Below are 15,902 nucleotides of genomic sequence, written 5' to 3' on the forward strand. Positions count from 1 at the left end.
ATCAATAATTCCACTAACAAACTCGCTCATGCTAAAAGCTTAATTTCCGTGCCAACTAATTCTGCTAAATTTAAAGAATTCCCTCAATCAATAATCGCTAAACTCGATATTCTAACTGAAAAAGAATATCATGAACACAAAATTACCCCTCTTATGGAAAAAATCAAATCACGAATTAATCCTGATTTAAATCAAGAACAAGAACAACAATTATTAGATCTTTTCGATCTCTATCAAGATATCTTTTCCAAACATAAAAATGATTTAGGAACTGTATCATCTTCAATTTGCCCAGTTCATATTGATTTGGATAATCAAACTGTACCTTATCAAAAGCCGTATAGTTGTCCAATCAAACGTCGTGAAGAATTTAAAACAATCATTAAAGAAATGTTGGACAATGATCTAATTGAACCCTCCGATGCTCCTGGTGGTTCTCCTTCGTTATTGGTTCCTCGTTCTCAAGGTTCGCCTAGAATGGTTATCGACTATCGATTATTAAATCGTTTGACCAAAGTTCCTCAACATCCAATGCCCCGCATTGATGATTGTTTAGAAGTCGTTCGTAATGGCCGTTACTTCAATCTTTTCGACCTCGCTCAAGGCTATCATCAGATAGAACTCCCTGTTTCCGAACGCGAGAAAACTGTCTTCGTAACACCGGATGGCAAATATCAATATAAGAGGCTTCCCATGGGTCTCTCTGGTGCTCCATTTATCTTTCAAAGATTTATGAATAAAGTTCTTGATGGATTACAATACGTCAACTGTATTGGTTATTTCGATGATATTCCCGTTGTCGGTAAAGATTTCAGATCTCATCATCAACACAACAAAAGTTTGTGATCGTCTACGAAAATTCAACTTAAAGGTAAAACCTGAAAAATGTACTTTTGGTGCTACTGAAATTCTACTCCTAGGACATTTAGTCTCTGGTGATGGAATCCGCCCTGATCCGAAAAAGGTATCAGCCCTAGTTAACTTACCATATCCTCGTACTGTTCGCGAACTTCAGTCAATACTTGGATGCTACAATTACTTTAGTCGCTACATAAAAAATTACAGCACAATCGCTGCTCCACTTTACCGTTTGATTTCAAAGGAAAGAAAATTCAAAATCCTCAGTGCCGATAAAGCTGCACTTGACGCGCTTAAAGATGCTCTTTAACAAAACTCTCTTGGTTCATTACAATCCCAAGCTACGAAGAAAAATTGCTGTCGACGCTTCCGATGTTGCCGTTGGTGGTATTCTTCTTCAAGAAGACGATAAGTCAGAAAATTACAACCCTGAAACTCCAATCGACGAGATAAAAGATTGGCTTCCGATAAGTTTTTTCTCTCAGAAATTACTTAAACACCAACTCCACTATTCAGTTTCAGAAAAGGAATTACTTGCAATCCTTGTAGGTGTTTACAAATACACTCATTACCTCGATAACGATCATTTCCTGATCGAAACAGATCATCACGCGCTCTGTCAACTAACCAAAATTAACTTTAAAAATTCGCGACTTCAACGCTGGTCAATAATGTTGTCCGCCTTCAATTTTAAGGTCATTTATCGTAAAGGTTCAACGCACCCTCCGATTGTTTTCTCGGTATCAATCCGAGTGGGACCACAGAAAATCATCGACCCGGAAGAAGAATTTCTGGATAAGATATTCCTAGCAGAATATACAGTCGATCCTGAAGATTATCAATATTATGATATTGGTCTAAACTTGATTAACATTTCGTTCAACTTCCCTTTCTTTTCATTAGAACAATTAAAAGAACCTCCCGCTATCATTTACTCAACTGCAACTGAATCAATTCAATTGAATCAAGATTCAAAATCTAACCCTGCAGAATTTTCCCTATGGAAGGAAAAAGTTCGACTTCGACAACAAGGTGATTCAACTATTCAAGAAATAATTTCTCAATTGGATAATCCCAATTCCATAGCTTCAAAACGCTATCACCTCAAAGATGGTCTCTTGTATCGAAAAGATACTCGAACTCCATTTGGATCAAGATTGGTTATCGATCCCGTTATCTTAGCAGAAATCTTCCAACACGAACATTCATCAACCCTTGGTGGTCATTTTGCAACTGAAAAGACCTACCTTAATATCGCTAGACGATTCTGGTCTCGATATTTATACGATGAAGTCAAGAAACTTTGTGATAACTGTTTAACTTGCAATCTCGCAAAGCCCTCAAATGTCATTTATGTTGACCCCGCTGCTAAACCAATCCCTAAAGAGATTTTCGAAAGATTCGAACTCGACGTCCAAGGACCCATTACTATTAACAATAGTAAGAAATACATTATCGTAATCGTTGATGTTTTGTCAAGATTTGTTTATGCCAAATTAACCAACAATCAAACAGCAGATACAGTAATTAATTTTCTCTCCCCATTCTTTAATCAATATGGTTACCCTAAATACATCCAGACAGATCAAGGAACTAATTTTCTTTCTGAGAAAGTTTCTAAATATCTGAAAGATAATGCTATCATTCATGATGTTTCGACCCCTTATCATCCTCAATCCCAAGGTATTGTAGAGCGATGCAACCGCACGATTGCTGAAAGGCTACGTACTTATGTGTGCGAGAATGGTACGAAAAATTTAGAAGCTGCACTCGCTGCGAGTCTCTATGCGATTAACTCATCAATCCATAAGATTACTCGATTCTCTCCCTATTACTTAGTATTTGGTCGTGAGCCAAATAAACCCCTTGATAATTTCCTGTCAATCATCCATAACTCCCCTGTGAATATAATCCAAGCTCGAAAATTGGCTTATGCTCGCTTGAATGCTCAACAACTCTATCAGATAAATCGCACAAAACAACTTTATCCTCAATCTCCTTACCGAATTGGTGATTTTATTTTAGTGAAAAATGAATCTATTGAAACCGATAAACCCAAAAAGTTCAGAAATAAGTGGCATGGACCTCACTTAGTTTGTGGTTTAAAAAATGGTGCATTATTGTTATTAGACACTGAAGATTTAGGTCTCTTTACTGCTAATGTTAGAAATACCTGTAAGTTTAAAGGTGAAATAACCTCAAACTTACAATCTCTTAGAGATAATTATTTTAATCCTGATACCTACTTAGAGTTAGAAAATTTCAATTCTCCTGAGATTAACGAAAAAGCTGATAGTCAACTTAGAACTCTAGAGTTAATTAACTCTGAAAATCTTAACAATGAAACCACAATAGAATCATTTCGCGCTCGAATTAATCAAGATCTTAGATTATCTCCAATTGATCATTATAATGATATTGATCAAAATCGTAACCATGACAACCCAAATGATTTAGTAATCACAAGAAAAACTTTAAATGATTTTCTTAAAGTTATCCCTAACAATGAAAAAGAATTGGCCTCTAAACATAATCAAAACTTAACTAATCTCAACAATTCAATTGATGATTTAACAACAATCAATCAAACAATCAACCCAACAAATCAACAAAATCTCAACAATCAAAAATCAAAAAGGAAATATCAAACATCCGACCAATCAATAATTAAACAAACTAATTTAATTGTTAACAATCAAGATAAACCTCTCACTCGACAACAATTAAGACAACAACGACAACAACATCTCTACACATTATTTCCAGTTTTTCAACTAACAGATGATAAAGACGATGAACACATGAAATTAATTAATTCTAATCACTATCATGATTTTTCAATTAAGTTCGAAAGATGCAAAAACTTTAATTTTCCTAATTGTGATTATTCCTATGGTAACCAGATTAACCAGATTAACCCGAAAAACCAAAACCATAAGACTCCATTGCTAATGCAATCTTCCGCTTTTTTACCCGATGACACTAACACTAATTATAATAATTATAATTTTCGACCCGGAAAAATTTTAACCGTCAACTTATCTTCTCCTTTGTTCAACACCTTTTTCCCACAGTCAACTCTTCGGTCACTTCTCGACAACATTAACTTTTTCAGTTTAATTTCTTATCACCTTCTGATCTTAACAGTTAAGATTTTAATCAACCTTTTCCAATTATTCTTATTAGAATTTCTTTCTCTCCACCAAAGTTCAGTAACTTTTCACCTTAATTCCTATCAGAATTTTAATTCAGTTTATCAGTTAGTTAACCAAAATTGCAATTTAAATTGTAATTGTGCTTTTAATCACAAGTGCCCCACCTTAATCATCACAGTTAATCATCAAGCGTTTACTCGCTTCATCAGCTTAATTAAGCTAAATCAGTTAATCATCATTAATTGTTCACCTTTAATTGACTCATCATCAAAAATGAATAAAAACCCAAGTTCACCGTCACAATCACTTAGTGATAATCCTGTTGGTCAACGTGTTCCTGTTCACCTTAATCCCCAAGTTCGCCTCAACCAAAGTGGTGATCCAATTTTGAAGATTCAGATTCTGAAACTTCAGTGATTTTCTTTCCAAGAAGACCAGTTGCAACAGCAAAACAACCAACTCGACCAATTCTAACAATTGACTCTGACCTAAGTGATAGTGAAACCCCAAAAACAATCATCAACTCTTTCTGTTCATTGAAACCAGTTCAGTTTGATTCTGAAACTCATCCAGCCCCATCGCTAAAACGATCTCCTTCGATTGAATCGATGGCCGTGGACAATCAACCTCCACCAAAACAAACCAAAATGGACCCGAAAGAAAAGGTTCAAGGTAAGGCTGTATCATTTACCGACTCTGAAATACAAAAACCAACTCACTTCCCCGAACAATACCCTAAACCTGGGGAATACCCTCAGAATTTCAGCAATGAAATTCCAGCTCCTCTTCCAGCCGAATTACCTGAATATTGTTCAGTCGAAAAATTTAAAAGTGTTCAACAGTTAGTCAGGATTAAATCCGATGGATTTAAAACAATTTATGCTCAGTTCGAAAAGATGATTCGAGAAAAAATTTACCTCAATCTCTATCAAGATAGTTCAATCTTTAGTATCCCTTTACCGAAAATTCCTAAAGGAATTGCAAAAGCTTCAGTTTACCACCCTGACTTAGAAAAGTTCATTGATCAGATTCGATGTTACTTTTGTGAACAAATCGCCATTAACCCTGTCGAATGCAATACATGTTCTCATTGGTATTGTACTAATTGTGTGAATTTTACTCAACAATTAATCAAAATTTTGCAACTAACCCCGATGTTGCAATGCAACAAATTCATTTGCCTTTTTCCCTATTGCATTAAAACTTTCGCCGAACTTGATGATTATCCAAGTTTTGGAAAAATTTCTTATTCAAAGAATTACATAGCTTATCGCTCCGCCAAATTTACCTGTAGATACACCTTGTGTCTTAAACAGTTCAGTTCTAATCTCTTAGAAAAACATGAACGAGTTTGCAGACTCGGATTATTCCGAGAAGAAGTTGATTTAGAATCAATTGAAATTTTTAAATCAGGTAACTCATTAAAAGTTTTAACCTCAATTGCACCCAAAAGGCTCATGAATTTCATCCCTTCACATATTAAAGTCGCTCCTAAGCCCCAACTTACTTACACTTCCCATGAATCAGAATGGAATTACAAGTTCGAACTATTCGCTTGTCTTCTTCAACTTCGTGAGGATAATCCAAATGATGAATTCCTTACCCCAACTAGCATTAGGTCTCAGACTAATTTAAAATTAGGCTTTTGGACTACCTTCCACAAAGCAAGAGATCCCACTTTACCGTTAGCCGAAGAAGAAGAGTTTCTACGCGAAATAGGTTTTCCTCCAGTTCATAAATATGAACCCGCTCCCTCTCGACCTCGAACCACCCGAACCTACCCATTCGGTCATCTCCCTCATTATCTCATTAGAGATTCTGATGAGTGGTTAAGTATCTCAGAAGGTCGATATGATTATGGCCGAACTTGTTCCTTCCCACAACTAGCTCCTGATACAAACGAGCCGATTCATCCATTCACCGTCGTCAACCCGATACTTCGACTAAAACCCGAAGATCAAGAAAAAGTCCGAAATGATATTTCGAAATGGTTTCCGTACTCGCTCAGAGAACTTGTGGAAATTTCTCAAAATGCTTTTCCACCAATCCAGACCAACCCAAGAAAATTCTATCGAATCAACCGTAGAATTAAAGCAACCGAACATTTCCGGAACTTAACCCAAAGACCAATGGAAGATCTGAATGATCGACATTCTACTTTCCTGATTAGACAATTGGCCCAACACACTGATGCTTCGAATGTCTATTCGATTCATGCAGCATATTGCCGAAACCCACGACTAGATTTCTCTGGAAAAATGGTCTTAGCCCCTCATCCAGTATGGATCGTGATCGTGGATGGAAGATCCAATATTGTCTACGAAACCCTTGTCAAGTATAAATCCATTGAATACATGGACACTGGTTATCATGGTCTAACTTTCCAAGATCTCAAATTCGGAAAATCCCTTGAAGCCGTTCGAGATCAAGTAATTCAATTCCTCGCCTGTGCCAAACAGATCATTGGTGCTGGACTGATTACTCTTTTCAAAGCTCTCCAATTCCGTGGATGTGAAATTGAAAGTCTTCGATTTAAACTCCGCGATGTGACAATTTATTTCTCCCCGTACAGACAATCACCCGCTTCTCTCTCATTGATTGCATTCTTAGTCTTCTCAGGCTATACAATTAAAAATCGACCTCATTCCCCTGCAATCGAAGCGATCACCGCCATGAGACTCTATATGTCGTTCTGGCAAGAGATTGAAGAAAAAGTCAACACGATTAAATTCGGTGTTCACAATCAATCAATTAAATATTATGTAAATAATCACCAAGTTTCGAAACTTCACCGAAAGTTTTCTCAACTTGTAACCGATGGAAAACGCCAATGGCCTACCAATTGGTCATATCTCATGCATCGTCAAGAATTCCCTGATTATAATCCGAGAATGAATGCAACTCCATCATCATCAAAAACATCATCACCATCTCCATCAATCATAACCTCACCAGTGGTGCAAAGCCCAATCATTGTACCCACTCAAGTTAACATCCCAAGTCCATTCATCAAAAAATCCGAACTCGAAAACTACTTCACTCCAGCTAATTCACCGATTTCCTCAAAATCCTCCTCATCCGAAACCCTTATTGACCTCACCGAAAATTCAGGCTCATCATCAAGCTCATCAAGCACTACCTCTGGCTCTTCATCTACCTCATCATCAACCTCAAACTCCGCATCTACTTCCTCTACAAGCCCATCTACCGAACAAAGCTCCAACGCTACAGTTGTTTATGTTCGTGAAGAACTGAATTTATCTGAAAATTCAACAGAAGAGGAAACTGAACCAAATCGCTCCGACGATATCCCTGATGCCGCTCAACCACCCAAAGGAAATTCAACCTCATCCGCTCCACCGTCATTGATTACCAGCTCACAGGAATCAAGTAACCAGGAAATCCACTCCTCTCAAGTCCGATCACACCTTCTCTATCCAACCCGCTCTTGGCCTAATTCACCCGCAAATTCATCCTCATCATCATCATCACGATCTTCAAATTCCTCTAGACGAATCCAAAACTCAGTCTTATTAAGGATTCTTAATCAAAACCTGGGGAATTGAAGGGTATAAAAACGTGTCCCCGATAATCCAGAATTTTGGATCACTAGAATGATTTGAATTCTCGATTTATGCTTATTTAATCTTTTCTTTAATTATGTTACTCATTTTAATTTGCTTTCATTAACAATTTACTCATTCGCTTAATTGTTCTAATTAATCAACCTTAATTGTTTTTGATCACTAAAGTGATATACTTTTAATCATCAACAATTGAGACTCAACAATTAACAAATTTAGTTCCTATTCAACAATATAAACCTTTATTATCCCTTTTCTATTTAACAATTAACCAAATTTTCATTAACCAATTAGAATTAATAATATCCCGAATTTCTATATGAAATCAAAATTAGTTAACCAATTAATTAATTATATTCCTATAAGAATATTTGATTAACAATTAACTAATTGCTCTATTTAACCAAAATTTCATATTCTTTCTATGTTAAAATTAAGAACACAAAAAAGTGTCACTTTAAGAAAGGAAAAACTTTTCTCTTTCTTTGCTTCTTTCTTTTGCTTTCTTTTTTCTTACAGCTTATTTAAGCCAAACTACCTTTTTCCTCATCCTTTTGTTTAACCTGTTACATTGTTATCTTGGTTAAAAAACAAGAGCCCAGATTATCAAAAGATGATTTGTCTGCCCAATGTGTCTCCATTATAATAATGTTAACCCATTTCATCATTTAATTTTGTTTCATTTTAATTAATCTCTAAGAAGATTTTCCCCTATTTGTAATCAAATTTGTTACCCCCAATTAATCCACATTTAATCATCCTTTCAACTAATTGTAACCTCAGTTGGAAAATTACATCCAATTCTTACAGTTGAATGCTTGGTATAACTCTGTTCAGTCTAATACTCATTCAATTCTTAGTTGAATATTTACTCTTATTCAAGTTTCCAATTAAGTTTTTCTTGACCATCAATCAGTTAAGTTTTCTTAATTCAGTTTAATAAAAAGTTCTTTAAAAGTTCAATTAGTTCCATTTCTAAATTAGTGATCACTGAGTGATAAATTTTCGGTAACACGAGTTAGTGTATTGGCTATCCTAAAAGAATCTGTTCAATCTGATTAAGTGGGCAGATTAATCTTCTGATTACTCTTTCAACTTCACATAAGTTGCTGAGAATATTGAAATTCTCAATCTCTACGAGATATACACATCTCACCACGAACTCAATACAGTTCAACCTAATCACTTTCACGATTAAACCCCACACCTAAGACTGTAAATGTCAATGTAATCAAATCACTTGCAGGTTTATTATTATTTTTCACTGCTATTTACTAAACTGGTCAGTTAATGATTAGGATGATGACCATGATGATGATGATGATGATGATAAAAAGATAAACAAAAAGTCAATTTGATTGACCATCGAACGATTATTTTATCAATGTAAACATTTTTTTCTTTCCTTCCGCAAAGAAATCATTTTATTATATTACCTTATGCATCTTCATCTTCATCATCATCATTATCATCCTCATCATGCTGTGATAAAGGATCCATTAGATGATGATAATGATGAAAAGATCTGGCACCTTATCATCATCATCATCATCATCATGTGTGTGTAGGTGGACATTGGCTGGTGGTCAGTGATGATAACAAGAAACATAAACAAACAGAAAAGTTAAATGAAACAAATAAAAGCCCAAAGGTAATGATAGTAAAAGTAGTAAAACTTTTTATATGAATGACCAGCGGTCAGTTTGGTTAACATTCAACTTTCATTGTCCCTTAGCCTTGAAAATTTGGTTAATTGTTAAATCATTTGATTAATTAAATTTTATATTTTCCAACAAAACTAATCAATGACTCGTTGGACATTAAACTAAAATCCTAATTTAATTGTGTTACCTTTTTCTTGCTTGATTGTTTAACATTATTGGAAATTTAATTTCAATGCTTTTTAATGATTAATGATGTTGCCATGATGATGATGATGATGATGATGTTAATGATGATAAGGATGATAAAATCAATGAAAAGGGAAACTTTTTTTTTCTATTACAATTAAAATCCGAATGATATTATCATGATTGTTACAGTCTTGGATTCCTCCTATTGTCAAAGTTAATGATAATTCAGGTTCTTTGTGAAAGTTGGTTAATCATGATGATGATTAACACTCGTAACAATTAACACACATAATCAACAGAGGAGACCAAATATAATCAACAGAGATTAACAATAGATGAAAAAAAAGTTTCATTCTATTGTTAATAAACTAACCTGAACTCGCAATAGAATCACAATTAAACAACAATCAGAATGATTCAAGTTTTCTATTAACATTGACAATTGTGAATCAATTTCCAATCAAATTACAATTAGTTAATTCATTTGCAAAATCCATCAAAATTCATATATGTGAATATTTATCCATGGAAATTGGTAAATATAATAACAGAAAACTGGATAACTGACCAACAGAGTTAAGGTCATTTTTCATAATTTGTGAATCTCCCAATGGACTTTGTAACTAAATCCATGATAACTTTTTTTTATCATCAACTTTATCTTCATCTTCATCATCATCTTATATATATTGCTACTTGTATTCATCTTCCTCCTCATCTTCCTATTGATTTTTGCACTTACATCAAATCCCTTTGGATGATAAGATATATTATACATGGAATATCCTCTCCCTTAATCTCACCTTCTCTTTCTCATCCTTATCCTATTTTCATCTTCCTCCTCATCTTCTCTTCCATTGGTTAGCATCCTCATCCTCCTTTTCTTAAGCCTTCGAATGTGTAAATGATTTTTTCGCTTCCACATTAAAAGGTAATCTTTTCCTATGGAACATATTGAAAAAAATGTTCCATCACCTCTGAGGTTTTCTTTATATATTCTCTTTCTTTCTTCCTTTCTTTTTACTACCTGAGAGAATGATGATTATAAAGATGAAGAAAATTATCTTCGCCGTCTCTTCCGTAAGGTTCACCCAGAATTCTGATGAAAATTCAGTGATGAAAAGTGCAGAACAGTTTTTTATATTTTCCATCGAGTATTCTTACCTCATATTCTGTATTAAATATATCATATTTTTTTTGCTTCTTCTCTTCATCATGTTCATCATCTAATATCTACTCAAAATTCAGAAGGAAAAATAGGAACCAAATAAAAGAAAGAAAAGAAAGAGAAAATAAAAAGATTTCCATTTTCTTTCCTCAAGTTATTTCTTTATTTTCTGAAAAATCCATTTTCATGATGATGATCATCATCATCATGATAATAATCATCTTCAACTCCTCCCTGGTTATTGTATTTTCTGGTTTCAGTTAGATTTCATCTTCTCTATGTTAGTTTTATCCCAAACATCATTTATTTCATGTCCATCATCATAATCATCAGCATCATCATCATCTTGAGTATTCTGGTGATGATAAAAAGGATGAAGAAGAAGATGAAAAGTCCTCTCTCTCTCTCTCATCTTATTGTTATCCATTGACCACTACAAACTTTTCATTGTCCAGAGTATAAGTTTTATCCTGATCAAGAATCAATTTCAATTTTCAACAAAATCAATTGTAAATCAATGATGAATTTTATTTATCATGTTTATCAGCAGGAATCATAAATTTTCAATGTAAATCATTATTATGATTAGAGGATGACAAAGAACCGTTATTGATACATTTACATGGGGAATGAAAATGTTTACATCATTTTTATTTATCCTTTTGTTTTGTTTTCAGTTTTTATTTGCTTCATGATTACAATTCATCATTTCTGATGATTATCATCATGATTCATGATGATGTTCATGATGATGATGACAATCATCAGACAGATAAATGAATGAGCAAATTCACAGTTGTCAAAAGTTCATTTGTTTACTCTCAATGTTATTCATGTTTCAAGATTTTGAGTAACATTATTTATCATCTCATCATCATCATGTTGACAATTTAAATCAAGTGTAAACAGAATCATCTTCATCTTAAATAATCAACAAGTTGATTATGATCATCATCAATTTTAATTGATTTTCTCTTGTATAACAAATCAAATTGGTCCATAATCTAAATAACAATTAACAAAAAGTAACTTTCTCTCTCTCTCTCTCTTTTGTTTCTGTCAACTGTCAAAACTGTCAGGAAATTATTAATCATTGTAATCATTTTTTTCCCCTTCACAAATCAATTAACAATTAGCAACAATTAAGGCAGCTAATTTATTTTCCCATGTAAATATTTTACCAATAATATATTACAAGAAATAAGGTAAACCCAAGGATGGAAATTTTTAAAAAAACAAAATATCAAATCAAATTTCATCATCATCATTGATGATTAACCGATTTAGTTACTCCAGCTGATGTTGATCAATTTTGACAGTTTCATCAACATCCGTTATCATCATCATCATCAAAACATAGACACATATGTTACCAAGATGATTCTCATCTTCATAATGAATTAACTATGAGGATCAAGATGATGATGTTCATCCTCATCATCAAGTCCGAGCATCAAACAAAAAATAACGAGACATAAAACATTCACAATGTTACAATTTCATCGACATGTTTTTTTTTGCTCTGTCAGGTCAACATGAGATTTGTAAACCTTTCTTGACCTTTCCACCCTCCACCCTCATCTACACATCCGATTATCCGCCCTTGTATTTTTTACACGGAGGGAAAAGCCACTCACTCTCTCACTCTCTTCACCTTCATCTTCCCTCCGACTCTTCATCAACATCTCATACGATTTAATATATTAACTGATTTCCCTCCATCTCTTTTTTTACTCATCAAAAATGATCCTCCAAAATCATCATCATCATCATCATCATTTTCATCTCTCACTCTCTCACAATCATCCTCCTCCTTTTTGCTCATCATCCTCATCAATAAATTACAATCAACGATTATGATGATGATGATGATTTCGATAACAAAAAAAAGTCCTAATCTTTTTGCACTCTTGAAATGTATGGATAAAAAAAGGTACAAACTACTTTCATATGACCCCTGACCTCGATGAGTGACCTTTTCAATATGACTTTTATGTAACCTTGTGACTTACATATTATGAAAAACTGATGATGATGTTATTCAATGTGTTACCAGGATGAAGATAAAGAGATGAAGATGAAGATCAACTCGAATGTTTATCAATTTGATGATATGAATTTTATTTTTTTTTCTTCAATTACATTGACACAGGTTGAAGGTCAATCTCTTGATGAAAAAAAGAAAAAAGGTCAACCAGAGAGATGAAGATGAAATGTTATCATCATCTTGAATCAATTTCTTACTTTTTTTCTACTTCTTTTACCTTACAAGGTGTTCCCGCCTTTATCTTAATCTTAATCATCTTCATCATCCTTCATTAGTGACATTTCCGTAGGAGTTACTATTGACTTTATCATCATCATCATCTATGGACTCGGATGATGATAATCAAGAGTAGGATGATGTGCACTAAGAAAGGAGAGGTTGGTCAATAAGATTTTCTTTTCGACCTCAAGTCAGTTAATTGACAGTCTCATCTAATCATCGTCATCATCATCATTGATTAACACTCGAAATTGTAACAATTTTCATATTAGAAAATATCATTTGCTCATCTTTCCATCTCCCTAGCCTCCTCTTCATCTTCATCCTCATCCTCCTCCTCCACCTCGGGCATCATCATCATCATCATCATCATCATAATCTAATCAAAATAATTTATCATAATGTTGATTATGATAAAATGGTAACTTATACCAATCCTATTTCCACCTCCAAGGAGGATGCGGAAGTGGAATCAAAATTTTGTCACCATGATTACAAAATCGATAATCTAATTCACTAAATCATCTTCATCTTCGTCATCATCATTTCTCCTTGAAATCAAAGTTTTTCAAACAGAAAACAATCAAAAAATATAAACAAACAATTGATTCTGCTGACGGTTAATCATTTTGATTATTGTTTATGTTTCTTATTGTTTCATTGATTAAGACGTTATTTTTATCATCATCTTATCATCATTGTCAATTGTTCATTGTTATTATTAGCATCTTAATAATAATCATGAAAGTAAATAATGAAGAAACACAAAAAAAAAGTGAAATGTTTACTTAATTGTCAACTTAAACAATTATATTAATATTATGATGATAATCCAATTGATTAAAAAGTTTACTACCTTAAATATAATTGAGTAAATCAAATTAATCCTCAAGTGTAATCAAATCAATGGTCATCATCATGATCATGATCACAATCATCTGACCATAATTATCAATGATAATAAAAGTAAATCATCAAATTTAAACTAATGAGACTCAATAAACACAATAATATTGCTTTTAAATTGTGATTAAAGTTAATCATCAACAATCAGGCAACACTCAGATTAACTAGAGAATCACAAATATATTTTCTATTGTCTATTAATTATTAATCATTTAATTCACTTGAATAGATTGATGTATTTACTGATCATGTAAACCAAATGAATACGAATTGAATATTTAATCATCCAAATCCTACAAACAGTATTTAAAAGATGAAGATGATAATCAGATGATTATGATGATGATAAGGATGAAGATTAAGATGAAGATAATAAAAACAAGGCGAAAAAAGATAAAAGAAAATGATCTTCTATGGATTAAGATGATAATAATACCTTAACTATTGATTAGCCCACAACATGAGTTTCCTTTTACATTTATCATCCTCATCTTCATCTATCCTTTGGGATAGATGATCATCTTCATCCCTATATAATTATCATCATCTCATTGTATCATACAAATCCAACGACTCTCTCTCTCTCTCTCTCTCTTATCCATGATGAGGGATGAAAAAAACCAGCAACATGATAATAAGAAAATTTTTTCTTCCTTAATCCGATTGCATAATTCATAGGGTTGAAGATGAAGATGGAGATAAGCATCATCACCACCCCCTGGAACCCCACCCACAACTCTCATGTTGACAAAAATGAGGAAAAATAATGATGATGATGAGATAATAAAGGAAATGATGAGGATAAAAGATGAAGATGAAAAGAATAAAATTCTAGAGCCTTATCATCATTATCATCATCAGGAAAGTTGATTCGTGGTGGTGATAAAGTGTCAAGGGAAATACAATGATAAAAGTATATTCATATTAATATATTCAAATTATTGTCTCTATTATCATCATCATCATCGTATGAGTTGATTATAATTACGTTGATTATTTATGCTTTTAATGAACGGGGAAAAAAATATAATACAATTTGATTGTAATTTGAAACAAACATTAAAAATGATCAAGTTTATTACAATTGATGAGCAACTGATGATAATGATTATCGGTAAATATTCATAATAGTTTGGTAAACATTGATTATATTAAAGGAAAGATGAAAATTTCAATTCTAATTCAGCTTCTTGTTTACTCAGTCAACGATAATCAACATGATTATCATCATAAATAATATTTTTATTACCCCCACACACTAAAAGTAAACAAACATTTTATTGCTCTCTCTCTCTCTCTCTCTCTCTCTCTCTCTCTCTCTCTCTCTCTCTCTCTCACTCACTCACTCACTACTCTCCCTCTCACATTGTTATTATGTCAACCCGATGGAAGTTTATATTTGGGTTATAACTTTTTTCTTCCTCTCGAATATTGTTTTTTTTATCATTCTTTTCGAGAGTTTTTCGATTAGAACTTTTCCAATTTTCTCTCCCTCTGATTCCACCGCCCACTCTCCTGGTTCATGATACTATTATATGAATGTCCTCGTAAAGGTTATTATCATCTGAGATACTCAAGGTAATATTTTAATATCTGTCAGAAACATTATCATGATATTTTTCTGGATTAGAATGTTTTTCTTTTCAGTTTGAATTGTATTTTTTTCTTAGAAAAAAAAAAGTTCTAATAGAGAATCTTTTCTCTTCAATATGGTGAATTCTCTTACTAGATCTCTTCCTTTCTCTCTTTCTCTCTTTCTCATTCTCTCTCTCTCATGGTGTGTATCATATTCTATCATTATCTTTCCGTCATCATCTTCATTGTTATTATCATCATAATATCTTCAATCTCTTATTTTCTCATCCTCATCTTCCTCTTCCTCTTCATTCTTGCTGTTAAAGTCTCGCCTCATTAAAGATATCATTTCCTAATAACATTTAGCCTTATCATCATTATCATCATCAGGATAAGGATGAAAAAAGAATATGGAATAACAATTGGAATCATTTTCGATTCCATGTTAATCTCTTGCTTTGATTTTCTTTTTCTACTCTCACAATTTTAAGAATTGAACTTTTCGAAAAATAGAAAATTTCCTCTTCTTCTCATCTA

General features: G+C 33.1%; 1 protein-coding gene across 3 annotated transcripts in view; it reads left to right on the top strand.

The window, feature by feature from the left end:
* LOC128387540 (homeobox protein Meis3-like) overlaps positions 1-15,902 on the top strand; it is a 67,806-nt gene that overhangs the window by 49,703 nt on the left and 2,201 nt on the right. The gene's annotated exons all lie outside the window — the stretch shown is intronic.

Source organism: Panonychus citri, unplaced genomic scaffold (genome assembly GCF_014898815.1).
Source record: "Panonychus citri isolate SS breed McGregor unplaced genomic scaffold, ASM1489881v1 Contig00092, whole genome shotgun sequence".
Taxonomy (NCBI): domain Eukaryota; kingdom Metazoa; phylum Arthropoda; class Arachnida; order Trombidiformes; family Tetranychidae; genus Panonychus; species Panonychus citri.